At 45.8% G+C, this 24071-nt stretch overlaps 1 protein-coding gene across 4 annotated transcripts in view; it reads left to right on the forward strand.

Moving 5' to 3' along the window:
• The window catches only part of Wdfy3 (WD repeat and FYVE domain containing 3), a 241057-nt gene that overhangs the window by 14047 nt on the left and 202939 nt on the right, over nucleotides 1-24071 (forward strand). For 2 of the 4 annotated variants that reach the window (XM_039091828.2, NM_001170551.3), the window contains 1 exon segment: nucleotides 23159-23247. The exons of 1 other annotated variant lie outside the window; for it this stretch is intronic. The gene's annotated coding sequence lies outside the window, so the exon portion shown is untranslated. 4 annotated transcript variants of the gene reach the window in all.

Below are 24071 nucleotides of genomic sequence, written 5' to 3' on the forward strand. Positions count from 1 at the left end.
CATTGGCCTCCCGCCCCCCAAGATGCTTTTCAGCCCCCTGATTGCTTGGTGAAGGGTTACAGTGATCTTGTAATGATCTCAGCTCCATTCTACCCCAGTTTCCCCATAGATGCCCCTTTCATAATAAATTCTCTTTGTAAATTTTGAAAACTGTGAAACCTTTCACAGATTCATTTCCCCCCCTGCATAGAATCCTCGAATTTCTTGAGTTAGTATCCAATTTCTATGAAAGCAGTCAGCCCCGGTGGAGACAAAGGCCCACTTGACCTGGCCACAGCTCCTCCAGTCCTTTCTCTGTTGGCCACTGATTGTCCAGGGAGCACCTTCTGTCTGCTGTGGTGCACACTGCAAGGTTGTAGAGCTCTCTAACTTGGTGCAAATGGTACAGTGGAGGCATTGATGCCAACCGCGTGCCGTCGTCAGCTACATGGACAACAGCAGCCACTCTGAGCGCTGTTACAGTGTTTGCTATAGCCGTGGGTTCCCCCATGTCCCTGAAGGGCTGTAGGTACCATAGAGGAACAGGCTGGGTTGGTTCAGAGGATAAAGGCAGGACTGGGGTGCTGTGTGGGTGGGAGGAACGCTTTGTGGTAGAGAAGACATGTGAAGTTGTTGGGGAGAGGAAAGGCTGTAGATCTGAGAGGAGAGTTAATGCTGAGACAGGAGGATGTGTGCTGTGTACAGAGAGAGAAGGAAAGGGCAGGCTACAGAGAGGCCAGAGGAGAGCAGCAGTCCGTGTCCTTTGTAGGGACTTTGATTTCTGAGTGCGAGATTTTTTTGGCCCATGTTGCGTTCTCTGCAGGGGCAGAGACGTGTTCCTGGCTTCCTCCTGAAGGCTCAAAGCATGGCGTCCTCCCTGGCCTCTTATGGTCCACGGGTGGTCTGCTGGGTTAGAGCAGAGAGTCGCTCCTTAGTCAGTCTCCTGTTCTTAGGTCAGGGTCTCTGGGGTGTGGAGGGGAGGGCAGGATCTCTTTTCAGTTCCAGAGCTCCGGTTTCAGTGTGTAAATGTTTGTGAAATTATGGAATTGCTGAGAATGGGGTCTGTCGTTGATAACTGGGTAGTGGACACCCTGGGGTGCTGCGGTGAGGTGAGTCATGGCTCCCAGGATGCGGAGTCGGCAGCACCCTGAGGATTTTATACTGTGTGTATGGGTGCTCAGTAAATCCATGTGAGTGGTCAAGTGCAGAGCCACGTGCTGACTCCGAGACTCTTCATCTACTTCCCCCAAGTGGACATCTCCCCAATCCCACAATGCATCTCACCACTGCCTTATCCCCCACACTGATGCCATGCTCAGGAAATGCTACAGTAGCAAAGAGATGGAGACATCACCACAAGCTAAACGTAGGGGTTCATTACAGAGGGTCAGCTCATTCATTCATTCTCCCCTTGCCTTTTTATACAAGACATTTTTTAGGTTAATTTTTGTATGGCCTCATTAGTCTTTATTTGCAAAACATCGGTAGGTCTAGAATATAAATTCTGCATACCTATATATAGAAACGCGAGTCTTTCAGAATTTTAAAAATTTAGCACCCAAAACGCAGCCAACGGTGTTTCTTACTGTTTCGTTTGGCTGAGCAAGGATTTATCCTGTAGTTTATTTACTCAACCCGGTTGGTTTAGGACTTTGGTGGGGGAGGGGGGGTTGAGTCTAGATGTCTCAAATTCCAACAGAGACCTTTCAGATCTGGAGCGAGCATTTTAGTCCCATCCTGGGCATTTGCCACCATTTGCCACCTGCAGTTCTAGGCCAGCCGCTTCTAGTCTTCAGACTCCCAAACCCCGAAGTTCCTGCTTTTTTTTTTAACTTCTGGGGAAGGGCCCTGGGAGACCTCAATGCAGACCCTGCAGAGGCTGTTAAGTCTAGAGGGAAAGCACTCACACCTGTCAGTCATGTGGATCTTGCCTCCCATTACTCTTTAACCAAAAGGCATCATGTCCAGGAGGCCGAACACAGCAGCTCATGAATACTGGGTTATTGATCTTACATAATGTGTTATAGTTTGACCATCTAAGCGGCTGATTTCACTGAAGACTCCTGGGCTGCTGTTTGTGTTTAGTGCTCCCGTGCGAACAAGGTTTGGGTTTTATTTCTCCGTCAGAGTGGTCTCATGCGCTTGGGGCTTTTCAGTAAAGGTTTTTCTTTTTTTTTTTCCCCGTTAAAGTTTTAGCCCCTAGTTAAACTTTTTAACTTTGCTTCCCTTTGTGTATTAGTGTGTTTGAGTGTGCCCTGTGGTTTTACCTGAGTGTGCCCTGTGGTTTTACCTGGTGTTAAGGCCCCTCGTCATTTCCGCATCATTCTTCTTGACGGTCCACAACAGAGCAGTGCTGCCCTACCTACTGCAGCAAGGGTGGGGCGTCACCTGGTTCCCGGCCCAGGGAGAGCTGGCTTCAGTGGGACTTCAGTCCGGCATTGGGTGAGATTGGAAGCTGGGCTTAGAAGCTGTAAGTCAGCGAGCTGGTCTGTGGGAAGGCACTGTAGACTTAAAGAGTGGTTCTTGCCACTTCCCACTAGATGAGCGTTTACAGAGGTATCTTAGCGGCCCGACCCTTCTATGTATGGTCTTGTCCCTTTAGAGTGTCTCTCAGCCTTCCTGATGCTGCAACCCTGTGTAGTACAGTTCCTCAAGTTGTGGTGACCCCCCCCTAAACCATAGAGTCGTTTCACTGTTAATTTTGCCTACTGTATGGATTGTAATGTAAACATCTGTATTTTCTGAAGGTCTTAGGTAACCCCTGTGAAAGAGTCCTTCGAACCCTAAGGGGTTGAGACCCACACACAGGTTGAGAACCGATGCTCTGAGGCCTTTGTTACTACTGTGAAAGATCCGAATTAAAGCTCAGAGGTAAGGCTCCTCTCTCTGCTGTGTGCAGGTCGTCTAGCCTGTCTAACCTCCTCGCCAGCCCTTTTCATTCCAGATCCTCTTCTTAGTACTGACAGCTGAGCTCCTCCCCATAGCCTCAGTTTGCTTGGTTTCTTAAGCCTTTGGTACTTAGTGGAGTGGAGATCATGTGACAAGGTAGTTTCTGACACATCATTGGTATGTCAACACATAATGAATCGTACATGGTCAGTACCAGCACAGCCCAGCTTCCTCTTCCTGTATGCAGTTTCTTCTTGGTGTAGTTGATATTTCATCTCAGACGGGAGGTTCCTATGGGCCTGTTTCCCGCTGTTCTTCAGCCAGTGTGGACTCTGAGGAGGCCTACCATCTGCATTGGAAAAGAAGAATCTAAAACTTGGCCCTTATTGGGTTTGTTAGAGAGTTGAGCTTAAGGATTTTGTGTTACCTGCTGCTTTTAAACCTGCTCTGACCAAAGTCCCCGAGTAGACAAATCACACATGAGCTGCGATATGGGAAGTGTTCTAATTTTGCAAGGGACTCAGCATTTTTACAAGAATTTCTGCCACTCTGTCTTCTCAAACTGTGGAAATTACTTAGTATATTTTAAGCACAAGTTTGGACACTTTGCCTGTTTTAATTTCACTGAATATTAAAACCGTTTATTACCTTACCGATTGTTTTGAAGTGTTTATAAGTGCACAGAAGTCAGAGAGAGAGAGAGAGAGAGAGAGAGAGAGAGAGAGAGAGACTCTCGTTCCATCACCCAGCTAACAGCCACGTGCCAGCTGCTTGAGTGACTTACATCCTATTACTAAGAGCATCTGACCTCTTCACTTGGAACAATGTTGGCAGGTGCAGGAATGTGGATGCCTTTGTCCCGTGTCTCCTCTACTAGGCAGCCCAGGAAAGGGGCTTCTTTCCTCCATTTCCTGCTGATAGTTAACTGGGCTAATAGCTGGCTATTTTCAGCTTGGTAAATCTGTCAAAGCCATGGCCAATAGTCATGTAAAAATTTAATTACATGGCATTTTCTCCATAATTCTCCTTTTTTAACAACTTCCTCTTTTAATAAGTACTGAATTGGCTTACTGGGTACTTTCATCCCTAACATGTAAAAGAAGGCAGAGTGAGATATGTTCAGTCATCAGTCTGGGTTAATTACTGTTGGGCATGCTCAGTTTAGAGGAGCTGTTGTGGGGAAGGGAGGGTGTTTGTATCACACTTAGATGAAGCAATAAACACCACCATCACAGACAGTGTCCAGTCAGCACAATGTTGTACTTTAAACATGGCAAGGCATGAAGTTGGTTTTCATTATACATTTGAGTAATATGTACGTAATAATAATCATCATAGAATTATGTAAGCCTTATGAACACTGCTAAGGGCTTGGGATTTAGCGCACTTGGTGGAATCCTTAGGTGGCACACACAAAGCTGTGAGTTATAGCACCCTGTCCCCACAAGCACTGAATAAAATGGGGCACAGTGTTAACATGCCTGCCTCTAATCCCAGCCTGGGGAAGGTTGAGGTTCAGACATTCAAGATCATTCTCTGCTACATTAGCTAGTTCAAGGCCAGCCAGGGCTTCATGAGACCCTGTTTCAAAATTGAAATAAAGTAAAATAAGAAAGGTTGATTGTTACTCTTGGGAAATGTGCAGCATCACTGTTGGGGGCGTGTCTTCCTTGTCTCTTTTCCGTTCCTCTTAGAAATCCCTAGGTAAACTTACCATCAGATTTTGAGTAGCGTCTCAGTATCTCTGACTCTTAATTGTATGTTCTTACCGTATGATAACTGCTTATAGAATACAGGGCTAGGTGACTTGTGTGCCAGAGGCCATGCTTGTTTTAGAAGACCCTGTCCCTCTGTAGCACAAACTGGCCTTGATCTAAAAATCTTCCCGCTTCCGCCGTATGAATGCTGGGATATGCAGGCTTCTCCATCTTCACTGTGCCTGGCATCAACAGCAAAATAAAAACAAGCTCTTTCATTTATATTTGGAGTAATTGTTGTGCATAGACCGCCTAGTAACTTTGGATTCTGTGGTTTTATTTGTGTAACATATACTGACCAAATTAAAAGCAAAAGGAGTTATCCTAGCTGCTTGGGACCCAAATGATACTGTGACCCTTAATATTAAATTCTGTGATTCTTGCTAAATGTATCACTGGTGATGTCAGGACGCACTTATGCAGCTATAGTTTTAGAGCACAGATTAGAGAATGAGTAGTTGCCTGCTATGTACAGAGGTCTGTGGGTACTTACCGAGTTGAGAGGTTACGCTGAGTGATGTGATTGTGAGAACCCTGAAGTGATACTTGGTTTGGGTGACAGGGGAGTGAGAGAGTCTCCTTGGCAAAACCGGTAAGGCTTACTTTATACCAAGATTATAGAAATTAAAGTTTGGGGGCTGGAGAGGTGGCTCAGTGGTTAAGAGCAGTGACTGCTGCTCCTGAGTTCAAATCCCAGCAACCACACGGTGGCTCCCAACCAAGGGTAATGGGATCTGATGCCCTCTTCTGGTGTGTCTGAAGACAGCTACAGTGTACTCACATACATTGAATAAATAAATCTTAAAAAAAAAAAAAGAAATTAAAGGTTAGTTGGCCTTACTCTTTGAGTCAGAAGAGTCTTAGGGTGGGTATCGTATAACTTAATGAATAGAAACGAAGTCATATGCTTAGCCAAAAACTTTGTGTACCCCGGTACTGTGTGTGGGTGTGTCTGTGCGTGCAAATCCATGTGCACATGTATGGGAGTTTATGCAGAGGCCTGAAGTCAACATCGAGTGTCTTCCTCAGTGGCTCTCCCTTATTTTTGAGACAAGCTCTCCCACTGCCCTGGAGCTCTCCACTAGACTGCTGCCCAGCGAGCCCCAGACTCCACATCCTTACCTCATGGCTCCTGGAGATGGACCAGGGTTTCAGTGCTTGGGTGGCAGGCACTTTACCAATGGAGCCGTGCATCCCTGGGTCCTTTGTTTTCAATTTTATGAATAAAAGAGAACCGCAGTCTGTTCCCTTAGCCGCTCTCCCTTTGCAGTATAATGTATTGTCATCTTTATGTTTTCATTAGAACCCTAGACTTCTTCATTCTGTTCTGTCCCTCGAATCCTTTGGCCTGCACCTTCCTGTTTCCACCACCCCTCCATGTTGTAACCATCACTGAAACTCCACGTGCAGATGGAGTCCTTCATTATTCCTGACCCTCTGTATCTGATTAGTTTACATAGAACCATGCCCGTTAGCTTTACCTGTGTTGTGACAGATGACAAGGTCTCCTCTTTCAGGGCTGAATTGTTTATGTGTAGATAGGAAGGTAGTTAGCTTGGGTCGACTGGTGTCATATTTGTTGTTTTAAGTCTACTCAGGCATCAGCAGAGACACCTAGATTGTTTGTTTGTAGAAACAGTTGCGAGGTCATTCATGTCTGGTCACATCACAGTGAATCTATAGGTTCCTCTGTTAGGTATCTCAGTTCTTTATATTTCAGAGGGATCTTTGGGTCACAAATAATTCTGATTTTAATTTCTTTTAAAATATTATCATTACTTTATGCACGTGTGTGTTTGTTTCTGTGTGTGTCTTTGTGGGTGTGTGTCATTTATGTGTGTGCCTGTGGAAAGCCAGATGAGGGAGCTGACCTGGAGCTGGAGTTACACATGGTTGTGAGCTGCCCAGTACGGGCTGAACTCAGGTTCTCTGCAAGGGCAGGAAGTGCTCTTAACTGGTGAGCTGGCCCTGTAGCTGCAGTCCTGGTTCTGTTCTGTTCTGTTCTGTTCTGTTCTGTTCTGTTCTTTCTTTCTTTTTAAAGATTTATTTATTTTATGTATGTGAGTACACTGTAGCTGTCTTCAGACACACCAGAAGAGGGCATCAGATCCCATTACAGATGGTTGTGAGCCACCATGTAGTTGCTGGGATTTGAACTCAGGACCTCTGGAAGGGCAGCCAGTGCTCTTAACCACTGAGCCAACTCTCTAGCCCACTGGTTTTAGTTTCTTAAGGAGAATCTGTCTACACTATTTCATGATGGCTGCCTAGTGTCTTCCCTCGGGATCTGTTGAGGGTTAGCTCCCAGACCTGGTAGATATAAAAATCCAACTGTGTTCCAGTTCTTTATAAAATGGTATAGTATTTGCATTTCACATATGCACAGCTGTAGATTATATAACATACCTAAAGTAAAACATCCAGTACCATAGAAACACTAAGTAAACATGTCTTGTCCTGTAGTATTTAGGAGAGAGTTACAAGAAGACAAAAGTTTCTACGTGATCAGTGTAGACACATTTTGTATTTTGTCAGTCAGGTATTGAATCCCAGGTCTCCCAGTCCAGGGAGACCTTCTGCCTCTAAACAGTGTGCTGAGCCCTATCCCCACCCTCCCTTACATGTTTCCCACCCGGGAGTGGTTGAATCCATGGAACCAGAACCTATAGATACATAGTTTCAGTTTATACCTTGAAGGTAGCATAGTGTATTGTATAAAGGGTAGATGTGCTTTGAGAATTTCATTTAATATGTTAACTGAAGAATAAATTAGGTGACATATATTTGGTCAAAATGAAAACTGATATTGCTGGGTTTGTTTGTTTTCCCCTTTTAAAAAAGACTTATCTAGTCATTTCATGTATGAGTACATTGTAACTCACTCATTGGATCCCGTTACAGATGGTTGTGAGCCACCATGTGGCTGCTGGGAATAGAACTCAGGACCTTGGGCAGAGCAGTCAGTGCTTTTAACCGCTGAGCCATCTCTCCAGCCCCTTTTAATTTGGGAAGTTCTAGTGTTTGAAGTATCTCTTTGCATCTCTCCCTTTTTTTTTTTTAAGATTAGCACTGAAAGAATTTGGGAGTATTATGGGATGTAGGATTGCTTAATGGTCAGCTTAAATGTCTCAGGGGGAAAAAGAAAGGACAGTTGGGTGAGTGGCAAGTGACAGGAGACAAGGGAGGGCCAATGCCTCCTGTGTAATGGGTTGGTCTGCTAAAATTCTATCCTATTTCCTTTCCTGGGGGGGGGGGTAATTGCAAGGCTATAGCGCAGATATAAAAGGACAAGGAGATGAGTGAGATTGGGGTACATAATCTGAAATTCGGAAATAATCAATAAAAAGTTCAAAAAATAAGGTAAAGAATTATAGAAGAAAACACTGTACCCCCACCTTTGTTCTCCACACATTTGCATATGAATGAAAGCACCCTTATGTACACACACACACACACACACACACACACACACACACACTCCTACTAACAGTCGGTATTAGAATTACGTGTACCAAGCTTAAGTCCAAGTGGATCAAGGACCTCCACATCAAACTAGACACACTCAAACTAATAGAAGAAAAACTAGGGAAGCATCTGGAACACATGGGCACTGGAAAAAATTTCCTGAACAAAACACCAATGGCTTATGCTCTAAGATCAAGAATCGACAAATGGGATCTCATAAAACTGCAAAGCTTCTGTAAGGCAAAGGACACTGTGGTTAGGACAAAACGGCAACCAACAGATTGGGAAAAGATCTTTACCAATCCTTATATCCAAAATATACAAAGAACTCAAGAAGTTAGACCGCACGGAGACAAATAACCCTATTAAAAATGGGGTTCAGAGCTAAACAAAGAATTCACAGCTGAGGAATGCCAAATGGCTGAGAAACACCTAAAGAAATGTTCAACATCTTTAGTCATAAGGGAAATGCAAATCAAAACAACCCTGAGATTTCACCTCACACCAGTGAGAATGGCTAAGATCAAAAACTCAAGTGACAGCAGATGCTGGCGAGGATGTGGAGAAAGAGGAACACTCCTCCATTGTTGGTGGGATTGCAGACTGGTAAAACCGTTCTGGAAATCAGTCTGGAGGTTCCTCAGAAAATTGGACATTGAACTGCCTGAGGATCCAGCTATACCTCTCTTGGGCATATACCCAAAAGATGCCTCAACATATAAAAGAGACATGTGCTCCACTATGTTCATCGCAGCCTTATTTATAATAGCCAGAAAATGGAAAGAACCCAGATGCCCTTCAACAGAGGAATGGATACAGAAAATGTGGTACATCTACACAATGGAATATTACTCAGCTATCAAAAACAACGAGTTTATGAAATTCGTAGGCAAATGGTTGGAACTGGAAAATATCATCCTGAGTGAGCTAACCCAATCACAGAAAGACATACATGGTATGCACTCCTTGATAAGTGGCTATTAGCCCAAATGCTTGAATTACCCTAGATGCCTAGAACAAACGAAACTCAAGATGGATGATCAAAATGTGAATGCTTCACTCCTTCTTTAAATGAGGAAAAAGAATACCCTTGGCAGGGAAGGGAGAGGCAACTCAGGGTACCTAGTGCAGCTGAAGTCTATCCTCCCAACCTATGAAGGGTAGACATTTTTGGACTTAGTTGTGCAACAGATGTTAATGGGAATTGTCTCACTATATCCACTGCGCTCCCCACCCCCTTCTTCACCGACACCCAGATTAACGTCTGACTCACGGGAGTAAATAATCTCTGTGCCGCCCAGCTAGTGCTGGGTTACATAACCGTGCCGGGTTGGCCTAGGTGTGCTAGAGCCTCTCCGAAGGGGACGGGGAAGCTGGGGAAGACATGGCCACTGCTCAGAGCACTTCAAGCCTTGCGGTCACTGGTGTGGACGTGTGTGCTTGTGACAGGGTAGTGGGTCCACTTGCTGGGAATTCAGCGGCTTGGAGGCAAGTTGTGCATCTCTTTAAAGAAAGAGCTTGACTTCCTCTATGTGGATTTTCATATATTTTGACTTTTTCCTCATCTTGACTAATTTTCTCTTCCCTCTGTTGGGGATCAACCCTAAGGCTTGACCCACAGGAGGAAAGTCCCATAAGGAATATTTCCATTATTATTATTATTATTATTATTATTATTATTATTATTATTATTATATTATTATTATCATCTTATTGTCATTACTGATGATTGTTAGAGAAAGGAGCTTTGCATTGGAGCCTCTCTTCTTGATAGTCTGGTAGGTAACCGGCTTAGCCAGACATTACTTGTTATGTTGCATATTCTGAGTCACAGGACTGAGAAGCTCTCCTTTAAGTAAAAGCACGGTTGTAGTGGAAACGTTGTTTGCACCTCTGCATCTAATTGCAACTTGGGTATTTCTCCCACGTGGTCTCTTAGGTGAGTTGATGGCTGCTTATAACCCCCCCCTTTTTTTTTTATAATATTTTCTCCTCCTGATGGTTGGTTTCCATCAACTTGGCACAGATTGGAATCTCCTGGGAAGCTGTACCCTCAACTGAGGAACTGCCTCTGTTAGGTTGGCCTGTGGACAAGTCTAGGGGACAGATTTTTGATAAATGTTAGATGTGAAAGGCCCAGCCAACCAAAGGTGATGTCACCTCAGAGCAGGTGGTCCTGAGTCAAGTGAGAGACTGGGTTGAGCAAGCTAAGAACAGGCGAGTAAGCAGCTGGCCTCTACAGAAGGGTCTCTGCCTCTGTTCCTGCCTTGGTTTCCCTGTGGGAGGCCTCCACAGGGGACCAGTCTCAGGCTGTAAACAGCAGGGAAGAGGAAGCTGAGGTTGAAGCTCTCTACACACACTGACATTTGTCAGAGTTTGCACTCAGTCAGTCATGGGGAAGGCCTTTCCCTCAACTTGACCTGGGAAGGCACTGGGGTCCTGGACACAGCCAGGCTCTGTCAAACACTACATGTTCCCTCTGGACTTCATCTGCTTTCCACAGGAAAACAGGGGAGTATAGAATTAAGTGAAAGAGAGTTGCTCCATAAGAGGGTGAGTGTGAACAGAGCAAGTGTGTGTGAGGGGCGTTGCCCAGTGGAGCCATAGGGACCCGTGTGAGTACAGGGTCCTCCCTGGTGGCAGGATGAGTGTGTGACACACCTTTGCTACCACCCGGATCCTTTGCCTCAAGCACATTTCTATTGTGTCCACTTGATAGGCGGAAACTGTGAAGTGGGTCTGATGCTGTTCCTCTGTGCACAGCACGCTCGGCCTGTCAGCTGGTTTAGATTAGGAAGAATTAGCAGCACAGCAGCCTCCGCTCCCGAGTGCCCTTGGCTTCCGGTCTCACCCGTGTTTGGAATTCCAGATTCAGCCTGTTACACTTGTCCCACAGCTCTGGTCTCCTGGGGCCTCTGGCAAACACACGTACTTTCCTCTCTGAATCTTGGCTACTTGGTGTTTAGTGCTTTATACCGTAGAGGACCTCATTTCTTGTTTGTTCTTTAGATGGTATCTTGCTTGTAAAGAAAGCCAGTGACCAGAGCAACTCCAGCAGGACTGTCCTCGTGACCAAATAGAATTATGGTAAAAATGGTAGGAATTCCATTGGAAGGCCATCGTGGGCTTATAAGTCTAATGAGTTTTAGTCATTCATTCATGCTTTATTTTATTTTGAGACGGGGTCTCACTATGTAGCTTTAACTGGCCTGGAAGGAATTTTCTATGTAGACCAGGCTGATCTCAAACTCCCAGAGGCCCCACCTCTGCCTCCAGAGTGCCGGGACAAAAGGAGTGAGCCACCATGCTGGAAAAAAAAGAAGTCAGCATTGATGCAGCGACATTGGTTTCTGTGACCACAAATGTACACCATCTTATCGTTCTTGTTTACCTTGTCTGTTCTATATCGTGACTTCTGCTGAAACTTGGGAATCAGATGGTCATCTTGATACTTTTATACCCCCCACCCACCCCCCACCTCCCACACACATACACACCACACCACTTTTTTTTCTCTGTATTTACAGTCTGTAGTCTGGTGATTGAAAAATGAGTAAAACTTGGTCTGGAAACATCCAGCCACTCTTCCTGCATTGTTTTGCTTTTGTTTTAATCAAGCAGAATTTCAGTTTCACACAATGTTTCCTTTTCCTTTCTGTTTATCTAGTTGTATTTCTAAATTTTTGGTGTTTACTTCTTGTTGCCTTTTGTGAAAGCTTTGTAGTATTTGTTCTTGGCCAGAGCACGGTGGTAAGTCTCAGAGCTGTTTCAGAGCTGGCTAGACGGTTGGTGTTACACTGGATGGGCTAGACTGAGTGACACGAGTTACAGCCAGTCTAGCCAAGTACAGGTGCTAAGGGGCCTCCTTGGTAGCCATGGCAGCGGCAAAGCGGCTGAGAATAGTGCAGCTCTGGGATTCAGGTGAAGACACACATGGAGTGTCTGTACAGGTGGCGGCTAGCTAGCTCTCTGTATACCCTGGGCTGCGGGTTATGGTTTACAACCACTCTTTGGGTTTGGGGCTGGTAATGCGTCCTGGTCTTTGGAATGGTTGAGACAGGGACCAGAGTAGAGACCTCTAAAACAAAACAAAACAAACAAACAAACAACTACAAAACCAGACAAACAAACCCCAGAAGTCTGCTTCTACTAACTTAGCTGTTGAACAGGGTTAAGATAGTGAAGCAGGAGCAGACGGCAACAGTGTAACAGTTTAGAAATCCTAGCCACCCACCTCAGGAGCAGAGGAGAAGCAGCGGGATGTCTGTCCAGGTTGCCATTCTTTTCTGTTAGGTGCCTTTTCCGGGTAAGATTAGCTCCGGAGTTAATCAGTGACCACCCTTCTGCTCTGTTGGCATCACGAGACCTCCGAGAGTGCTGACTTTTTCCAGTGCTGCCTTCAACCGGGAACTGGTGCTCACAGACAGAAGTAAGCTCTGTGGTGGATGTGCTTCCTTGCAGAATTTCTAGGAGGATGTGAGAAAGCACTTGGGGCCTCTGGCCCTGATGTCGCAGCTCTGGAGGCGAACTCGCATGTGGAGTGACAGGAAGCATGGTTGTGAGGCCACTCCATGGTGAGTGTGAGTGAGCTTCTGGGGTCCCGCAGAGCAGACTTTTAGTTGCACTTGGTGGAGAGAGGGACCACATGGGAATTCAGGAGCAAGACCTGTTCTGGGTGTTATTAGTAGGAGTTCCTTGGTCATTGTTGAGACGGAGTCTGTGGCCCAGACTGGATTTGGAGTTACTGCTTTCCTGCCTCAGCCTCCAGGTGTTGATTACTGGCGTGTGTTTCTACACTGAGGGGGTAAGAGGGTGGGTGATGGCGATAGTTTTTAGACATAACCTTTCCCCAGGCTCCTGACATGAACGTTGCTCTGCTGGAAAGATTGAGTTGGATCAGCCCTGTTCAGGTCAGGATTGGCCCTGTGAGAGTAGAGATAGGATACCTGGCCAAGAGCCTGGGGTTCGTTCTTTGTGCACTGAGGGCCATCCCCAAAGAAGCAGAAATCAAAATTGCCCTTCCTAGCAGTGGTTAGAATGTCTCCTTGGTAACCCCATTTTTTTGTTCTGTTGCTGCTTATACTTACAAAGAGACATAGCCCTGCCAGCTTATCTCTTTTGTTTGTTTGATTCATGGTTATTTGAAACAAGGTTTCGAGGTTTAGCCCAGGCTGGCCTGGGACTCCTGGTAGTGCTCCTGCCTCAGCAGTGTGCACCAGATCACTAACCAGGGGCTAAGCAGTCGGCTTGGGCAGCTTTTCCTGTGGAAGGAAACCCAGGTGCAAGCTGACGTGGCCCAGCAAGAGTCAGAGTCGGGGTAGCACAGACTGGGCAGTTAGCAGGCAATGCCAATGTCCTTGTTTCTTGGCATTGCATATGGCAACTGTTTTTCCTGTGTGATGGAAAAAAATGTATTTAGAGAAAGATCAGAGGTCCTTGCTGCACTCTGGGACCAGTAGGGATGTACATGGTGGCTGAAGCCCTCAAAATGTCTGTCTTGACAAATCCCAAACCAGTTCACTCCAGACTCGATAACTTGCTCTCTGCTACGGTTTTGGCTTATGAGGGCCATGTCCCTAAGCAGGCCAGCTCGGTTTTTCAGTCCCCAGAGGCTTCTTGGTCTTCCCAGACCCAGGGTACAGAGGCAGATTTCCCTTAATAGTCAGAGAAGGCAGCCAGTTCATGCATGTGCTTCCTTTCTCTTCTCTGTGTATGGTGGCATTTTATCCCTTTCAGAATTGAAGATGGTTTCATTGGTTAAGTATCTAGGAGTTGGTCTGTCACGTTGGGTCCTTAGCAAAAAGTGCTAGGGGCAACGATCCCAGTATTAGGTAGACAAAGGTAGTAGGATCCCAAGGCCAGGTTGGCCAACTGGTCTACCTTCATCAGTGAGCTCCAGGTTCTATGGGAGACCTGCCACAAGATAGCTAGATAGATGACACAAGACAGACAGACAGACAACTGACAAAGGCACCCGCTATTGACCTCTGTGCCTATGTGCACACAACAGTTACTGTGTACTTACACACCAAACCTATGCTTGTTTGCTAGCTTTCTTTTAAATTGAGTTGATGTTTTGTTATATATGTCGAATACCAGTTTTTCACATTTCACAAATGTTTTCTCCCAGTTTATAGCTCCTTAATTATATAAGTGCTTTTTAAAGAGTAGACATTAATTTTGGTGGTCATAGGCAGGGTACCAGGAACATGAGAAAGCTGGCCACCCTGCATCTGTAGTTGGTTGACAGAGATGAATTCCAGTGCTGCCTTTCTCCTTTCCCCTTTTTTATTTAGTCTGGAACCCAGCTCTGTATGGTGCCTCCCACATTGAGGGTGAGTCTCCCCAGCTCAATTAAACCTTCCTGGAAACACCCCCATGGGCACACCATGATTTAGAATCATGGTGATTCTAAATCCAGCCAAGATAGCAGTGAAGACGGCCACCATAGCTCTACCTTGTCAGCTTGGTGCTTTCTATCACAACATTACACCCTGGCCACCAATGTTTCCCTTTTATCTCGATATAAAATTCTCTTAGTCCTCAGTTTTAGGACTCCATAGCCCTCAGTCTTTGTCAGTGCCAGTACTGTTCAAAAGTCTCTTCTAACATTCAGGCTGATCTCATAATCGTGAGTCTCTATTAAAAACGAACAGGGGACATGCATTTAATGCACACAGTAAACATTCCCATTTCAAAATGATGTAATGGGCAGATAGCGAGCAAACTTGCTCAATACCAAACAGTCCTGCTCCATACCTGGTGACCGGGTTTGACCCTGTGATCACCTGGGTCCCGTAGGCAGCCAAGTTCTCCAGCTCTGCTGCCCACTGTAAGGAGCAGCTCTTACACTTGATGTCTGCAGCTTTCCTCGGAGGACGTCCCATGGCCGTGGAGTTAGGAGTGTCAGAGACACACCAGATTAACAGTCAGACCCGTGAGCCACCGAGTAATTTGTATGGCTGTTTTTGTCTTTCGTTTATTTTTTTATTTTTATTTTTGGGAAACCAGGTCTCACTCTGTATCCCGGGCTGCATAATTCTACTGTGTGCTGGGTTTCTGCTTTCATTGCTTGAGGCTGGAGACTTTGTTTTTCCTTCACGGTTAATACCTTCAGATATGCGTGTGAGTTTTGGCTCGCTAATATTTTGTTGAAAGTTCTTGATGTGCGAATGCACGGGGCGTTGTTTCCAGTCATCCCTTCTCTTACTGTCTAGCTTTGTTGTCATGGCATTGCTGCTGTGTAAGATTTGTAGAGATCTTCAGCCTGGATGGCGATGCTGTCATTTGTGAGTAGAAGGGAAACAAAAGTGTACACACGTCTGCTTGAATTTATCAAGAGAAGGGATAAAGAGAGGTGTTGTGGTCAAAGGTTTAGGGAAGGGAGTGGCACTTGAAAGTTACACCTTTTTATATACTTTTTCAAGCCTGCTACTTTTAATATTTAAGATGAGAATGGGAGTTGGGAAAATCCCGAATTGTCAAAAACAAGCGAACCAGGTTACATTTTCAATTAGTAATCTAAGTTACTTATTAGCACTGCTGAAGCATTTACCCCTCAGCTTGAACGGAGGCGGAGGAACAAAAGTCCTGAACTCTTTCTAGTGTGTTTAGTATTTGCACTCATGTGGACAAAATACTTTAGGGACATTGTTAGGTATCTTGAGGATTGAGTTTTGACTTTTGAAGTTGTTGGAACAAAGGTCTCCTTGAGAAAGGAGAGATGTATAATATGGGATAGGAGGAGGCAAATATAAATTTTTGGGGGATGAATTATAGTTGAAGACACTGGTTTATCTTTTGTGTTTTAAAAACCAGTATATATATATATCTATATATATATATTAATCCATATCATAATAAACTGAATAATAAGCAAATGAGTGGGGGTCGGCTCTTGCTGAAGTAGGACTCAAGTTTAAGAGCTGGGCTGTCACTGTCACTTTGTAGCCAAGTAGCATGTCTGGTGATGATTAGTGGCCTCAAGGATGTAAACAAAGGCAGGGGGACACCGACCAGGGGCATGGATTCCCATGCTCTTAAAGCATTTCCCTACCGTCTTAGTTTGGTTTTTAACTACTGTGACCAGACACCATGAAAACAATGAGTTGGGCCTGGCTTCCAGTTTCAGAGGATCAGTCCGTTGAGAAGCTTGACAACATCCAGGCAGACATGGAGCTGGAGGAGCCGAGAGGTCTACATCTTGATCTGCAGGCAGCAAAGGAGACCGAGTGCCACACTGGGCATGGCTTGAGTATAGCAGACCTCAAAGCCCACCCCCACAACGAAACACTTCCTCTAACAAAGCCTCACCTCCTCCAACAAGGCCACACCTCCTAGTAGTGCCACTCCCTGTGGGCCATGCATTCAAATACTTGAATCTATGTGGGCCATACCTATTCAAACCATGGCACCCACAGACTGTGGGATTTGTAGCAAGGAATGCACAGCAACAATATGGAACTGATGGTCACCGTGTGACTGCATTTACGACACCCCAAAGGGACACATCCTCATCTGTGCCCGAAGTGACCTGACCTCAGACTGGGAGCAAGGGTCATGCAAATCCTAAATCAGAAATGTTGCACTTTTTAAGAAGGAGCAGATGGGGAGGGGCTGAGTTTTAGGAATAAGTAAGCTCTGTACATGACCAAGGCTGCAGAGTGAGCCTTATTCCCGTGAAAGGCTGGGAGGGCAGAATGAACCAGCAGTATGACATGCGACCTTACACTGGATGAGAGCCGTAGGGGACAGTATTGGATCACTTGAGGAATTTGACCACACAGACCAAGAAATAGATAAAGGTTTTATAATGACTTCAATCAGCTGGAGTTGATGGCTGTGGTTTGTCTATAGAGCAAAGTACCTACCTCTAAAGAACAGCACGGTCTAGTGAGGAAGCCAAGGGCTGTGATGCGCATGGCCCGCGGGATTCATCCCGGGCAGGTTGGAGGTGGCTAAGAACAGATAAACACAGATTAAAGGGGGTTGCTGATAATAGCTGAACCTGGGTGTGATTCTGCCTTTTGTGTCCTCCAACAGCCCCTGTAAAGTTGGAAATTATTTCCAAGCAAAATATCTGAAACATTAAAGACAATCCGGCCTTTATTTCAGACCTTTCTCATTTACAAAGACCTCGTTTCTTTGTCTGGAGCTGGGATTCGGAAGGAGCATTTTTTACAATATTTCCCTCTGTTTCGGTGTTGTGAGCTACCCTTGTTAAATGTGGCAGTGGTTAGTGGAAACCAAGCCATTCTGTGGGCTGTGCAGCCTCAGTGTGGGGGTGGGTTTTACCAGTGTGACCGAGGTGACACCTGCTACGGCAACGGCTGTCGTCAGGATTGTCATTGTGTCATATTTTAAAGACATTTTAGAATGGTCAACTTGTATTTAAAAAGTGCCATGAGTTTATAGCTCTTTACTCCCCTAATAGCGATGAACTTGCTTGATGAACTTGCTTATTAATTACCTCTCGCTGTTACCCTCTCCCCTTTGCCAGGCATTGACGGTGTAACATCACACAAAACAAAGTTTCTGCTTTCATGGGGTTTAGTTTTTTATGTGTGTTGGGGAAAGGAAAAGTTTGGAAGAGCCGGGAGAAATCAGCTGGTAACGTTGGAGAAATATCAGAGGAGGGATCTAGGGAAAGCCAGAGCTGACTCAGGAGGAATACCCAGGAGGCATTTCAGCAGTGACTTAGAGATAGGAGGGAAAGGCTGTGAAAAAATGTCTCATAAAGACGCCTCTAGACAGAACAGCAAGTGGAATGGCCATGTGGCGTGATGTGCTCAGTTTGCAGGAAGTGTGAGCAAGTTGTGGGAAGTGGTGTTGGGAGCTCAGCGGATGTCATATTGGGTCTTCCGTGACTGCGCCGGTTCCTACCGTGAGGCAACGAGAGGGTGAGATAGGGGTGTTTCTCACGTTGTATGGTGTAGGCTGTGTGGTCTGATCACCCTCACTACGTTGACGAGAAGGGACTGGAATAGTCGTGTAGACATTGGTTGGTCAGCTCCTAAGCTGGTAGAAACTCGAGAGGGAGGATGGCGCAGACGTCGAGGTGCCCAGGTACTGAGGGAAGTAGCAGACTCGGGGTTTACTTTGGGAACAGTCAGTAGCAGCGTTTGCTGATGGAGTACGGGGAAGGGACCGGAACCAGAACTCCTGAGGTTGGGAAGAGGGGGAATCAGTCAAGGAGGAGATGGGGAGGCAAACCGAGAGTGTGAGCAGCAGGGAAGGGAAGCACGCCAGAGTGCGGCAGACATGCCAGGTGCTGCCCATAGCTCAAGAGGGATGGGGTCTGCCGGCCTTCAGAGTTCACGGTGTAGGTGATGGGAAAGGCTTGTGTATTGTCTGGTAACTGAGGACCTGTCTTGAGAGGAGACAGACAAGGGATTTAACAGCACTGCTCCTCCTCAGCAGGAGGCTGACGCCTGCAGTGGCAGAGGTTAGACCACCTGTGTCCTGAGCGGACGCAGTGGGAGGTGGGTGCTGTCAGCCCCTGCCCAGGTCGGATGGTCTGTGGGATCAGGTGAGCATGTGGACGGCACAGATTTCGTGTGGCTCTGTCGTTTGTCCCCTGTGTGCTTTTCATTATATGATCTGGCAGGTGTCCCACAAGGGCCATGAGAGGTTATAAAACTGCTTATTAAAAGTTTCTTTCAAGAAAATGGGCATTTTGTTATTATTTGATGCTCCACTTTGTTTAAACCCAGAGACCCCTGAAAATTGCTAAAGACTGAGAAACAGTATCATCCCCACTGATCTACAAACTGAAGAGTTTGATTGTTTTTTAGCCTCTTAGACTTTGCTGGGTGAACCCTTGTGTTTAGTGACACGGGGTTCCGTGAGACAAAGGTGTAGCTAAGTCTGGACTTCAGGCGACTGCTTCTAACTTACATGATTTAGTTTGGAAATTCAGATTTTTATGTATGAGCATTTGTGCATTTAAAAAAAAATACTCAACCTTTGATATCATACCAGATTTATCCTAAAGTGGAAGCAGGCAAAGCATGAAATAAATATATGTATGTTTATAAGGGTCAGAGTTGAAATACTGTCTAACTTGTGGCCTGTTTAGAACTTGGCACCTTGCAGTTGGGTTGTGCACTGTGGTTGGAACGTACCTGCATCATTTCCTAAGCGTTTCTTTTGGCTGAGCCTACACTGAAATCAAAGCTTAGAAGGCTCCATCAGCTGGGTAGTATTTTATGTCTGCGTCCCACAGTGTCTGTAGATTGCACGCTGCTCATCAGGATGGACTGAGGTTGGCGCTCTAGCTTGCTGTCTCCAGTTGCCTGGCTTCCGGCTGCCTCTACTTCTACTTATCTGCTATCTGCTTGGGCCTGGCCACTGAGAACTGGCCAAACCAGATAATCTGCACCCAAAGCATGTGTAAGAGAAGAACAACCATTCAGGAAGAGAGTGAGCAAAAGATAGGGAAAGGCCGGGCTGGAGAGGTGGCTCAGCAGTTAAGAGCACTGACTGCTCTTCCGGAGGTCCTGAGTTCAATTCCCAGCAACCACATGGTGGCTCACAACCATCTGTAATGGGATCCGATGCCCTCTTCTGGTGTGTCTAAGACAGTGTACTCATATACATAAAATAAGAATTTTAAAAAAAAGATAGGGATAGGCCTTTCACCAAAGGGAAAGCATGAATTCACCAAAAATATAGTCAAATGTGCACCATCATTAATGAGCAAGAAGATGCCAGTCTAATCCATTTTATATCCTCCAAGTAAGGAAGTGAATGGGTGTGGCTAAATAGGGATGGTTATAGAGCGTAACTGCTGAGCACATTGTGGGGAGTGCATTTGGTGTCATCATGAAAATTGTATGGACGAGTCTTGGAAATGTAATATTGAATGAAAGTATTGAGTCTTGTAAGACAAGGTCTGGTTTTTTTTTTTTTTTTTTGGTTCTTTTTTTTTTTCGGACCTGGGGACCGAACCCAGGGCCTTGCGCTTCCTAGGCAAGTGCTCTAACCACTGAGCTAAATCCCCAACCCCGACAAGGTCTGTTTGATGTCACTGACTTACATCCTTGAGTTGGGTCGGTTACCTAGGTGTTCTGCATTTTGTTTGTTGTGTGAGCATGTAGACCAGGCTAGCTTCCAGTTTGCTGGGTAGCTGAGGAAGGCCTTGAATTCTTGAATACTCAGCCTCCACCTCCCAGGCTGCTGTTGCCAGTGGACGTGGTTCACTGGGTCTCACTGTAGAATGGCCCTGTGCTCTGTAAATGGACCCCGGTGTAGTGACTATCTCCTTGGTTAAAAACGTCACATTTTTGTTTTGCTATTTTACATGTATATGCTGGGAAAGTTCTGGAGCTTGTCTCCTGTTCCACATGTCATAATTCTCCTGAAATGCACGCTGAAGAATTAAGGAAAACATGTCCATTCAGTTTTCATCTGGTAGGATTGAGAGACTTGAGCCCGGTGATTTTCCTGCTATTGCTTTCCTTTGGGTTGAACTAAATATTTACAAATAATCGTTGTAGGTAGCAAATATAATTAAGGCTGGGCCGTCGTTCTCTTAGTAGTTGCCTAGCATTTCTGGGTGTTGGGAACGAAATACTGAATGAAACTGTTAAGTCCTGTAAGACAAGGGCCATGTGATATCGTTTCTGTGGATTTGTTTGTGGAATCCCCAGCATTCTGTGAATGAACTGTGAGGGCTCACTCCTATAATCCTCGCCCTTCAGAGGTGGACACCGGGATCATCTGTAGAGGGAGTTCAAGCCCAGCCTCTGTGCATAAGACCTGATTATTAAGCCATACTCTGAGGACAGAATTTAGGACACATGTTCATCACTTCTCGTTTCTCCCCTACTGGCATTTGAACTCCTTATACTGCTATTAAGTTGCTCCGTTTAAAGGCTTCTCCCTCAGTAAGCTGGTACGTGCTTGTCTACTTCTGATACAGCGTACAGCTGAGACTTGTGGAAGATGCGATACAGTATTTTAAAAAGGAATGTTTATTATGTGAGCCTGTGTCTGGGGGAGGGCTGCCTCTGTGCTATGGCATACTGTCCGAGTTCATGTTTCCTTGCTGTGAAGAGACACCATGACCAAGGCAACTCTTATACAAACGTAATTGTGGCTGGCTTACAGTTTCAGAGGTTGGGTCCATTGTCATCGTGGTAGGAAGCATGGCAGCGTACAGACAGACGTGGTGCTGGAGGAGCTAAGAGTTCTACATCTTGATCTGAAAGCAGCCAGGAGGAAACTGATTCTTCTTCACTGGGCGGAGCTTGAGCACTAGGAGACCTCAAAGCCCAGCCCCACAGTGACACACTTCCTCCAACAAGGCCACACCTCCTAACAGTGCCACTCCCATGGGCTGAGCGTATTCAAACCACCGCACATGCTTCCGAAGTCAGGACAGCTTGCCAGAGTTGGCTGTCTTCTTCCACCATATGGGTCCTAGGGTTGTATCCAGGTCATCACGTTAGGGACAAGGTGCCTTTCTTTCTAACTTTGCCTTCTAATGAAGTAAGCAGCAGCCAAACTTGGTTGGCGTAATGGTATATGCCTGTAATTCCAACACTTAGAACAGGCTAGACTGGGTTGCACAAGACCTTATCTCAACAAATAAACACAAATAAAAATCCTAGCAACAATAAAAAACACCAGCGAAGGAGTGAGGTACTCGTCACAACTAGATTATCCTTGAATAGGTGTTTACATGGTAGTTAACTGATTTCTGTTTGAATTGCTGTATTATGGTCAAAGGGTTTAACAAGGTTTTTGATCCAGTCTAGTAGTATGCAGAAAAGCAGAATGTTTGGTAACCATGACGATGCTTCTGGAGGCACAGAATACTGGTCAAGAGTAAGAATGGTGTTAGGAGGTTTGGAATTAGTGCAGGCTACTCATTCCTGCAGACGGGAGACGAGACCAGGGAAGTAATTTAAAACCGTGGAAAGTTTCTAGAGCAGAGTTGGTGTTGCCCCAGGCCTAAACTCCATATCCGTATGCTAGGGCTCTCCTACTGAAATATGGGCTCACAAATCAGAGAGGTCCTCAGGTAGTCTGTGTGATGTGGCCAGAGTGTGACCGGCGAGGGAGGATGGGGATTTCCTGGTTTTAAATCTGCGCACATCCAATCAGCTCTCTATTTGGTTTACCTTCCGATGCCTGACAATCGCACCTGCGGAAATACTCTTTGGTTCTTTGGCCTTTTATCCTCCCCAAAGGGGAGAGGAGACAGTGTGCTCTGTGTTATGCCCCCAAGGGGTGGAGCTAGGGTTAGGTCTGCCCCGACCCTGACCATGGTGCCAGCACAGTGTCTTACGTAACTTCTCCAGGTCTCAACTTTTTCACCAGCGAAAAAAGCCAAACTGGGTGATTTGGAGTGAATACTTGAATTGACCTACTTTTTGTGGATTTTTTTTTTTTAAAGCACATCAGCTATATTTCTTTTTTAAAAGCTTCTTTTTACATTTTATATATTCACTGTACATGCGTGCACACATGCCTTTGGCAACCTTGTGGAGGTCAGAGGAGGGCTTGCAAGTATCAGTTCTTTCCTTCATAGGTTCTAGGGTTCAGACAAAGGTTATGGTTGTCAGGTTTGGTGGCAAAGCACCTTTACCTGCTCAGCCATCTTGCTGGCCCCCTTTTCACTGGTGTTTTTTTTTTTTTTTTTTGTTCTTTTTTTCGGAGCTGGGGACCGAACCCAGGGCCTTGCGCTTCCTAGGCAAGCGCTCTACCACTGAGCTAAATCCCCAACCCCTTTTTTTTTTCTTTTTTGTTTTTTTTTAAGATTTATTTATTTTATGTATGTGAATACACTGTAGCTGTCTTCAGACACACCAGAAGAGGGCATCAGATCCCATTACAGATGGTTGTGAGCCACCATGTGGTTGCTGGGATTTGAACTCAGGACCTCTGGAAGAGCAGTCAGTGCTCTTAACCACTGAGCCGTCTCTCCAGCCCTATCACAGATTGTTTTAAAAGCTGCTTATCTCCCTGAAGTGGCGTATTCTGAGGTGCTAAGGGAGCAGAGAGGGTGCTGGGTGAGCTGGTATGCTGAACACGAGCTAAATCTCGCCCTTTGTCTCTCACAGGTGTGACACTTCCCGACATCTGCTTCAGGAAGAACGTGCCTGTCACTCCTGTCTTCGCAGATTCATGCCAGCCCAGCACACAGCGTCAGGTCAGTTGTAGGGCCTCAGAAAGGACAGAGGGATGGAATCCTTGAGACACAGCATGTCTACCGAGCTGGGATTCAGAAGAACCAGGTTTCAATCCCGCTTCATCCCTGCGAGCCGGGTCAACTAGGGAAAGCCATTTTCCCACCACGACAGTTAATATTCTCATCCAAACTAGGTATCTTGGGATTCACCATCTTCGGCGACAAGTGTGCCTTTAAATCAGTATTTTTGTTGTGGGTACCTACCTGTAAATGACAAAATTAGGTGTTAGAAACATTTCCTTTATCTCTTTCCTGGAAACTGCCATTGAGTTCTGATGGACTAACACATCAGAAAACTAAATTATAGCTGACTGTTAGTGCACTGACCTTGAGGGGCTTCGTAGCCTAGCAACAGGACCTGCCCACTGCAGAGCTTCAAACACCCAGTTGCCTGACCTGTCACTCACCCTCCTGACTTGCTGACTGGGAGCTGAGGCTCTCTGCCTCTGTCCATCATCAGAGAATATTACACCATCCCTGGCCCCTGGGAAAGATCAAAATTCAAAATCAAAAGCGAGGTTTGTAGGAGACGGGTACTGTTTGAGCCGCAGCGAAGTCAGCAGCAGGGTGCGGGGACCATCTGTAGTTACGTCAAAGCGCAGCCTCTGTAATCAGCTACGCTGCTCCCACTGAGAGTGACCGGGTTGAGTGGAAAATGGCATTGTAATGTACCTGTGAGTCCCAGGACTCAGCGACTGCCTTGACTGGTGTTCCACTAACTGTGGGCTTTTACTTTTTCATGACTTTCAGCCCTTTGGTAATGGTTTTTACTTAAGAGATGGTGC

Source organism: Rattus norvegicus, chromosome 14, assembly GCF_036323735.1.
Source record: "Rattus norvegicus strain BN/NHsdMcwi chromosome 14, GRCr8, whole genome shotgun sequence".
Classification (NCBI taxonomy): domain Eukaryota; kingdom Metazoa; phylum Chordata; class Mammalia; order Rodentia; family Muridae; genus Rattus; species Rattus norvegicus.